We start from the raw sequence: 9,786 nt of genomic DNA on the forward strand, positions 1-9,786 counted from the left end.
ATTTTTGTTATAGATTGTAAAGATGTCCGATAGACCCGATGGTGCTAGTCGGAAGAGGAAGTTAATAGTAGAATACAGACTTCGAGCAGGAACAAGTGGTAATGTCCCGATTTCTTTGATGAGAGAGGAAGAACTTAAAAATATGATTTACGGATTAATGAATCGGTGGTATCATGAAACAATACAAGGAAGAAGTCAGCACAACAACCTCCTCCTCCCCCTCTTGTACCACGATTATAACCCGGTTGCTCCTCCTTTAATAGATGAATCTAGCAAAAGAACACCAATTGAAAAACTCGAAAGTTTGGAGTGAAGAATTTCGAGGAGATCGGACGATGATCCGGTTAAAGCAGAGTATTGGTTAAAGAGTTTGAGAGAGTTTTAAACAGATGATGTGTTCTCCGGAGGACTATTTGGGATGTGCGATTTCGCTATTGAAAGAAGAAGCGTATAATTGGTGGGAAACCATTTAGGCGTGGTACTGCAGATAAACTTACGGGAATTCTTCCAAAACGAATTTAAGAAGAAGTATGTGGGAAAGAGATATTTAGATAAGAAGAAGAGAGAATTTCTTGATCTTCGACAAGGAATAAAACAATGGCGAATATGAAAGAGAATTTGTGTATCTCAAGAGATATGCTCGGATGTTGTACCGACAGAGGAAGAAATGTGCATTAGATTTGAAGAAGGGCTTAATGATGAAATCGAATGATGATTGGAGGTACAGAGATTCGGAATTTGTGATTCGTCGATCGAGCTCAAAAGATGGAAGAAGTGTATAATGAAAGATGCAAAGAGAAAGAAGAGGTAAAGAGGTATACAAAAGAAGTTTCTCTAGACCAACTTCGACTTTTTCGGCCAAAAAGTTCAGAAATGATTCTGGTCGACCTGTTATAATCCCGGAACGATCGAATAACAGTAAAACAACTCAACAAGATGTCGGAGTAACTAAGAAACCAGCAGCTAGTGTTAGTAGTGTGCAAAATATTCCGAGACTTAGATGTAAAAATTGTGGTAGATTTCATATTGGTGAGTGTTGGGGAAGAGCCGGAGCTTGCTATAAATGTGGTGGAACTGATCGTTTTATTCGGGATTGTCCTTAATTATTAAAAGAAGATAGGGAACAAGGGGAGAAGCAAGCAAATACTCCTCAGAAAGGTAAACGTTCAGGTCAAAGTAGTGCTACTGGGACTGTTCATTCGGGAACGAGAGATACTGCAGCCCGATCAGAGACAAGAGTACCTGCACGTACATATGCTATCCGGGCAAGGGAAGAAGCTTCTGCTCCAGATGTGATAGCTGGTAATTTCTATCTTTTTGATGATTCTGTGTATGCTTTAATTGATCCCGGATCTACACATTCATATATTTGCTTCGCATTAGTGTCGTAAAAGAAAATGACTGCTGAGTCCATCGACCTTGAATTGCAAGTCACTAATCCACTAGGGCAAAGTGTGTTGGTTAATTTAATATGTCGAATTGTCCTTTGAAAATACAAGGCGTGAATTCTCTGCGATTTAATGTTGTTACCTTCCGAGAATTTGATGTTATTCTTGGAATGGATTGGTTGATTGAACATGATGCCATAGTGAATTGTAGAGAAAAACGGATTGATTTAAAATGTCGATGTGGGAAATAGTTTCATTGAGTTTGGGGATAAAAGAATGATGTCGAATTATTTCACCTTTACTTTCGGAAATTGATTCGGAAAGGTAATGAAGCTTTTTAGCTTATATTCTTGATACTGGGTTCGAATTGAAGATGGAACAATTGTCGATTGTTAATGAGTTTATCGATGTGTTTCGAGGAATTACCCGGTTTACCCCGGATCGTGAGGTTGAATTCACAATTGATGTAATTCGATGCAGCCCAATATCAATAACACCGTATAGAATGGCACCAAATGAGTTAAAAGAGTTGAAGACACAGTTGCAAGAGTTATTGGATAAAGGGTTCATCGATCGAGTACATCACCTTGGGCGCACTGTCTTATTTGTGAAAAGAAAGATGGTTCGTTGCGATTGTGTATTGATTACGTGCGGTTGAATAAGGTAACAATTAAAATAAATATCCATTACCTCGTATCGATGATTTGTTTGATCAACTGAAAGGTGCTGCAGTGTTCTCAAAAATAGACCTTAGATCTGGGTATTATCAGCTGAAGGTTAAAGAGTGTGATGTGCCAAAGACTGCTTTTTCGAACTCGGTATGGTCACTACGAATTTTTGGTAATGCCTTTTGGTTTAACGAATGCCCCTGCTGCATTTATGGATTTAATGAATCGAATTTTTCAGTCTTATTTGGATAGATTTGTGGTGGTATTTATTGATGACATATTGGTCTATTCAAAGACGAATCCGAACATGCACAAAGACTTGAGAATTGTACTACGACTTTGAGCGAAAAAACAGTTATATGCGAAATTTAGTAAATGTGAGTTTTGGCTTCATGAGGTTGGATTTTTGGGTCATATTATATCAGTGAAGGAATTCGTGGATCCAAGTAAAGTTTGGCGGTGGTGAATTGGAAAACACCGAAGAATGTAAGCGAAGTGCGAAGTTTTCGGGATTAGCAGGATACTATCGCCGTTTTGTAAAGAATTTTTCCATGATTGCTTCACCAATGACTCATTTATTACGTAAGAATGTTGAGTTTATGTGGTCGATGAATGTCGCAGAGCTTTGATCGATTAAAGAAAATGTTAATGAAGCTCGGTCTTAACTCAACCGTAATCGTATACCGTATGTTGTGTACAAATGATGCATCTTTAAGTGGTTTGGGTTTTGTGTTAATGCGATCGGAAAGGTAGTGGCTTATGCTTCACGGCAATTAAAACCACATGAAAAGAATTACCCTACACATGATCTTGAGTTAATGCAATTGTTTTTGCCTTAAAAATTTGGAGACACTATTTATATGGTGAGAAGTGTTATATGTATACGGATCACAAAAGTTTGAAATACTTAATGACTCGAATGAACCGAACTTAAGACAGAGACGGTGGTTAGAGTTGTTGAAAGACTATGATTTGGTTATTGACTATCATCCGAGGAAAGCTAATGTAGTTCTTGATGCAATCGAGTCGAAAGTCATCCTTGTTTGCACTTTCGCAATGAATGCTCATTTGGCTCTTAATTAAGAAGGTGTTGTATTAGTAGAATTGAAGGTAAAACCAATGTTTCTTCAACAAATTGAAGCTGCAGAATGAAGATCCAAAATTGGTCTGAAACGACAAATGGTTCGGGATAATTTAGATTCGAGTTCAAGATTGATGATGAAGGTATATTGCGCTATCATAATAGGATTTGTGTTCCCAACAATTCGATTTAAAGAATGATATTCTTTTGAAGCACATAATAGTATGTATTCTATTCATCCGGTAGTACAAAAATGTATGGTGATCTGAAAAAGACATATTGGTGGCTCGGTATGAAAAGAGAAATTTCGAATTTATTGCAAAATGTTTGATTTGCCGCAAGTTAAAGCGAGCATCAAGTGCCAACGGGTTTATTACAACACATTATGATTCCCGAATGGAAGTGGGAGCATATTTCAATGGATTTTGTGTCGATTGCTGTGACTCAGAAAGAAAGATTCGATATGGGTGATTGTTGATAGATTGACAAAGTCAAGACACTTTATTCCAATCGAATAGATTTTTCACTTAATAAGTTAGCGTAATTGTATGTGTCGAGATTGTGAGACTACATGGAGTTCCAATATCTATCATTTCGCATCGGATCCGAGGTTTACTTCAAGATTTTGGAATAAATTGCAAGAAGCCTTAGGCACCAGATTGAATTTTAGTACAAAGATTTCATCCTCAAACAGATGGACAATCAGAGCGAGTGATTCAAATTTTAGAAGATATGTTAAGATGTTGTATACTCGAGTTTGGTGACATTGGGAAAGGTATTTCTTGTTGGTGAGTTTGCTTACAACAATAGCTATCGGCCTAGTATAAAAATGACACCATTTGAGGCTCTTTATGGTAGAAAATGCAAGACTCCATTGTGTTGGTCCTGAATTGAGTGAATCAAAAATAGTTGGGGTTGATTTGATTCGAGAAACCAAGAGAAAGTCCGGATTATTCGAGATAGTCTAAAAGTCGCTTGGATCGTCAAAAGTCATATGCGGATTTAAAACGAAGAGACATAGAATATGCAGTGGGTGATCGAGTATTTTAAAAGTTTCACCATGGAAAAGGGTGTTACGATTTGGTAAAAAGGAAAATTAAGTCCGAGATTCATAGGGCCATATGAAATTGTGGAAAGGGTTGGTCCTGTGGCTTATCGTTTGGCTTTACCTCCGAACTTGAGAAGATTCATAATGTGTTTCATGTGTCTATGCTAAGGCAAGATAGGTCGATCCTTCACACGTAATTCCCATACCGAAATTGAGCTTCAACCAGATATGACTTATTCGGAAGAACCGGTGAAGATTTTGGCTCGTGAAGTTAAGGAATTGCGGAACAAAAGAGTACCATTGGTTAAAGTATTATGGCATCGACATGGTATGGAGGAGGCAACACGGGAAACAGAGGAGTCAATAAGATCACAAGATCCAAATCTATTTTCAGTAACAAATTTCGAGGACGAAATTTTTAAAGGGGAGAGTTGTAACGGCCTAATTTTCAAGTGGTGTCGAAATGGTGATTTGAGATCACTAAATTCGACAAATAAGATTGAACAAGATAGTAATTTAATATTTATGAGTCAAGTAAGAATTTAGAAGAATTTGTGAAATGGTGAAATTAGTGAATTAAAAGAATTTATTAGGTCAAGCGGGTCAAAAATGAGGTATCGAGACCTCAAAGTTGAAAATCGAGCTATAAATATTTTTATAAATATTTATGGAGTGTCATTGAGTTAGTATTAAAGTTTCGTTAGAAAATTTTAACGTTTGGATGGCTAATTAATTGAAAAGGATTAAATTGAAAATAGCACAAAATTTGTTAAATTGTGAGTAAATAGCTTAAGTATTTAAAAAGATGGATTTAAAGAGCAATTAGACCCAAAGGTTAATGGCTGGACGGTTTGGGTATGAAATAAGCAAGAAAACAATGTGAACAAGGGGCAAAATTGGAAATAGATAAAAGTTAATAGTTAAATAATGATGTAATTGAAAAATCTAGACATTTTCTTCATAATTTCTCAGCCAAAACGCCATAGAAGGTCTGGAGAAAGCTGGTTTTTCATATTTTTACATCATGTGAGTCTAATTCTTGCTTTTTCTTGATAATTTTATGTTTTTATGACTTTTACAATTAGGTCCACTTGTAGAATTCATTAGTTTTTGATTTTATGGGTGAAATTGGAAGTTACCCTGGATGGATAAGGGAATTTTATGATGAATTATTATGAAATTTAAGTTCTAATTTCATATTAAGGTGGTTTTATTAAGTGATTTTGATAGGAAATGATATTTAGGACCTAATTGTGAAAAAGTTGTGAATTGAAGGTTGCTGTTGAAATTCAGAATATAAAAGGTTTTGAAATAGTTTATAATGATAAAATAAAGTGTTAATTGAGAAAAATTAGTTCAATTGATGGGTGAATTGAGTAGGGACTAAATTGTGAAAATCAGAATTTTAGGGTAAAAGTGCAATTTCAAAATTTGAACAGCATAAATTGTGAAGTGAAATAGAAATCAAATAAATGCTAATGAGTAGAAATATTTTATATTATAGATCAAGAATCCAAAGAAGAACGAGGAAAAGAAAAAGTTGCGGAATAGTCCCAAAATTTCAATATCTTCTACAAATTAGCGGGTAAGTTCATATGGTTGAAATTAGATGTTTATTTGTGAATGATTGAAGTATATAATGTGTTATTATATACGAATTTGTTGTGGGATTGTGTAGATTTTGTTAATGAAAGAATAAATGTGGAAATGCAAATTAGGAAAACGCAGGATTGAGTAACGCTCAGTATCGTGACGTGTGATGAATTGATTGGATAAGACCATGGTTGTTCCATGGCAAAGTGTGAAATGTAGGTATGGTATCATCCATCTTGAGTTGTGAAATGTAGGTATGGTATTATCGATCTTCGAAATGTGAAATGTAGGTATGGTATTATCAAATCCATACTTGAGTTAAGAAATGTAGGTATGGCATTTCCCATACCGAAGTTAAAAAATGTAGGTATGGTATTTCAATGAGGAAAACCATACTGAGTTGTGAATCGTGGCATTGAGCAACGACGTACTCAATTTCGTAAGCCGTTTCCTAATTTGATTATAAGAAATAAAGAGAAGTGATCCAAATGAAAGAGATTGAGTAGTTGTTCTTGTTGAGCTCAACTATGTGAATTATTATAACAATGGTTGTGAATCGCAGAAACTTTAGTAAATGTTTTGGTATTGTTTGGAAATATTATGTTTGGTAAGCATTACTTTTAACCTATGAACTTACTAAGCTTCAATAAGCTTACTTGTGTGTGTTTAATATTTTTATGTAGATTGACTTGAAGTGAAGTGGGTAGATCGGATCAACACAACAAAGCACACTATCCAGATCAATTCCGGTAGCTTTTGTTTTATGTTTGAAGATTTATATGGCATGTATAGAGTTTGAATGAATTGAAGTAAAGATGTTATAAACTAGTTAACAATATTTGTACTAAAATAGTTTTCGGTAAGTAGCAGTAGTTTGACTTTGAAAAATCACTAAAAATAGTAGAAATGGAATTAAATAATGAATAAATTATGGAATCGAATCTCGATGAGTATATTTTCATATGGAAGAAGCAAAACAGGTATATGAGCTATATTTTATGAGATGTTTAAATTTTTGTGAAACAGGGCTAGAGCAATTTCTGGATCCCCTGTTCTGACTTTGGAAATTCACCATAAATTTTACAAAGATAATTAGAAGTCATACTTTATATTTACAGATTCCTTATTGAGTCTAGTTTTATTAGAGACAAACAGCATAGTCATTGAAGCTCTGTACAGAGAGATATCTGATTCGTAATACACAAAGGTCAGAGTAGTCAAACCCTGAAACAGGGGAGATTTTAAATAATAAACTGTACTAATTGGCTTGACCAAAAATTATAGAAAAAAATTGGTAAGTAGATATATGAGTATAAATTCAGAGAAAATTTACGGATTTGGATTTCGAGTTTTATAACTCGAGATATTAATTATTTAGCAACTATGACACAGTTGGACAGCTTGTCTGGAAAGTGTGATATAAATTGTTTGAATTTGTTTAAGTGCTCAAATAAGTTTAGTAATGCCTCGTGCTCGACTCCGGCGACGGTCTCGGGTAAAGGGGGCGTTACATATGATCTCTTTCTTCAAGAATTTGCTGACTGCTGACTTCGTGATATTGGCATAGGAAGAAACTTCTACCCATTTGGTGAAGTAATCGATGACCACAAAGATAAATCTATGCCTGTTGGAAGCTTTTGGCGAGATCGACCCTATGACATCCATGCCCCCACATAGAGAAAAGCCATGGAGCAGTCATAACATGAAGAGGTGAAGGCAGCACATGAATTTTGTCTCCATAAATTTGGCATTTATGACATCTCTTGGCATAATTGATATAATCCCCTTCCATGGCAGACCAATAATTTCTAAATCTCATGATTTGTCTGGCCAATGTAAAACCATTGGCATGTGTTCCAAAAAAATGCTATGGACTTCTTCTAAGATTTTCTTGGCCTCGAATGCATCTACACATTTTAGTAAAGCCTGATCCTTTCTTCTTTTATATAGGATCTCCCTATCTAAGACATATCCATTGGCCAGTCTCCTTAGCGTCCTTTTATTATTCTCGGTTGCCTGATCAGGGTATTCACGATTCTTTACATATGGCAGTATATCATGATACCAAAGGTGATCATCTTTTTCTTCTTCCTCGATGTTGTAACAATGGGCCAAAGCCTCATAAATACTCATCCGGATAGTTTTTACATCCTCTTTTTTGTTCACTTTGACCATGGAAGCTAAGGTAGCCAAAGCATCAGCTGTCTAATTTTCATCTCATAGGAGGTAGTAGAAGGTCATGTCATCAAACTCCTTAATTAACTCAAGGACCAGCCTTCGATAATAGATCAACTTAGGATCTATCGTCTCGCAATCACCTTTGAGTTGATAGATCACTAGTGCAGAATCCCCATATACCTTCAGCACATTGATCTTCCGTTCTATAGCTAAACGAATACCCATGATGCATGCTTCATATTCTACCATGTTATTTGTGCAATCAAAGTCAAGTTTACTGGTGAAAAGATAATGATCTCCGTCTAGGGATACCAGGACTGCCTTAATTCCGTTATCCATGGCATTCGAGGCTTCGTCAAAATTTAGTTTCCAGGGATATTCTTCTAGAGCACCTTCTTTAGTGGTCACAACGTGCATTAGATCCTCGTTTGGGAAATCAAAATTTAAAGGCTCATAATCCTCTAGAGTTCTGTTAGCTAGGAAGTCCGCTATTGCACTTCCCTTTACTGCCTTTTGGTTTACAAAGATTATATCAAATTCAGAGAGTAGAATTCGCCATCGAGCCATTCTTCCATTCAACGCGGTCGACTCCATCATGTACTTTAAAGGATCAATTTTTGAGATGAGCCAAGTTGTATGGTACAGGATGTATTGTCTCAGTCTTTGTGTAACACCGCTCACCCGTATTCAACGTCAGAATAGAGTTACGGAGCATTACCAGACTTTTAACACATTTTAAATATTCATTTCACATAGAATTAATCAAATTATATACATTTCATTGACAACCAATAATTTTGTCCCTAATACGAGCCTACGAGGCCTAAAACATGCATTGGGAGTGGTTCAGGACAAAATCGACAACTTGGGAAACTTTTTGAACACTTAGAAAATTTTCTCAAAAATAGGGGACAAATGCCCCTGTGGCCCAACCGTGTTTCTCACACAGCCAACAGACACGCCTATGTCACAGGCTGTGTCCCAGCCTATGTTCGACCCCGTGTAACTCTCTGACTTGGGTCACATGGCCAACACACATGCTCGTATAGATAGCCCGTGTGCCCTAAAAATGGCCATACACGCCCGTGTTCCAAACCGTGTGCTAGGCCGTGCCAAACCTATTGGGTATACTGACTTATGCTACACGGCCAAGTCACACGCCCGTGTGTGAAGCCATGTGGAGCATATTGACTTGATTTTAATTTCAACACCAGGGGACACACGACTGTGTTACACAATCGTGTTTCACACACAGCTGAGGTACACGCCTGTGTCTCTACCCTTGTGGACAAAAATAAGCTATTTATCAAGCCAATTTGCCACCTAAACATATACACACCTACACCAATTTCAAATGGCACAAAACATAGCATATAATAGGCATTCAATCAACCTCTCTTAAGCATATTTCATACCATTTCCAACACCAACCAATACAAAACATATCAATACCATAATATGCCATCTAAATTCATACCAAACCCAAATGTGCATTAATGCCTAGATTCACTAGCATACCAATATTCATAATTCAAACATTTGCTATCTATAATGCTAATTATCCACAAGCATCACATATCCAACATTCAAAACATCACACAAGCCATACACACATATATATACATGATTCAATCACACAAAATAAGCCAACTTATATGGAAATATACAAAATCAACTTAGAACATTTACAAGCCAATTCAAATGGCTACATTCATCATCAACTGATAAACCAAAATGACAAAGTCCTTATACATGCCATATAATCAAAACATAAACTCAAAAGGTACCAAAGTGAAAGTAAGATAGTGTAACGTAATCTTTGACTATCCC

At 36.1% G+C, this 9,786-nt stretch overlaps 1 long non-coding RNA gene across 1 annotated transcript; it reads left to right on the forward strand.

The window, feature by feature from the left end:
* The first annotated feature begins 1,124 nt into the window (after nucleotides 1–1,124).
* Nucleotides 1,125–6,719, forward strand: LOC128286490 (uncharacterized). Its single transcript, XR_008277072.1, has 2 exons — nucleotides 1,125–1,302; nucleotides 6,462–6,719. It is a non-coding gene; the product is annotated as an uncharacterized LOC128286490 (long non-coding RNA).
* Nucleotides 6,720–9,786: the final 3,067 nt, after the last annotated feature.

This window comes from Gossypium arboreum, chromosome 13 (genome assembly GCF_025698485.1).
Source record: "Gossypium arboreum isolate Shixiya-1 chromosome 13, ASM2569848v2, whole genome shotgun sequence".
Lineage (NCBI taxonomy): Eukaryota > Viridiplantae > Streptophyta > Magnoliopsida > Malvales > Malvaceae > Gossypium > Gossypium arboreum.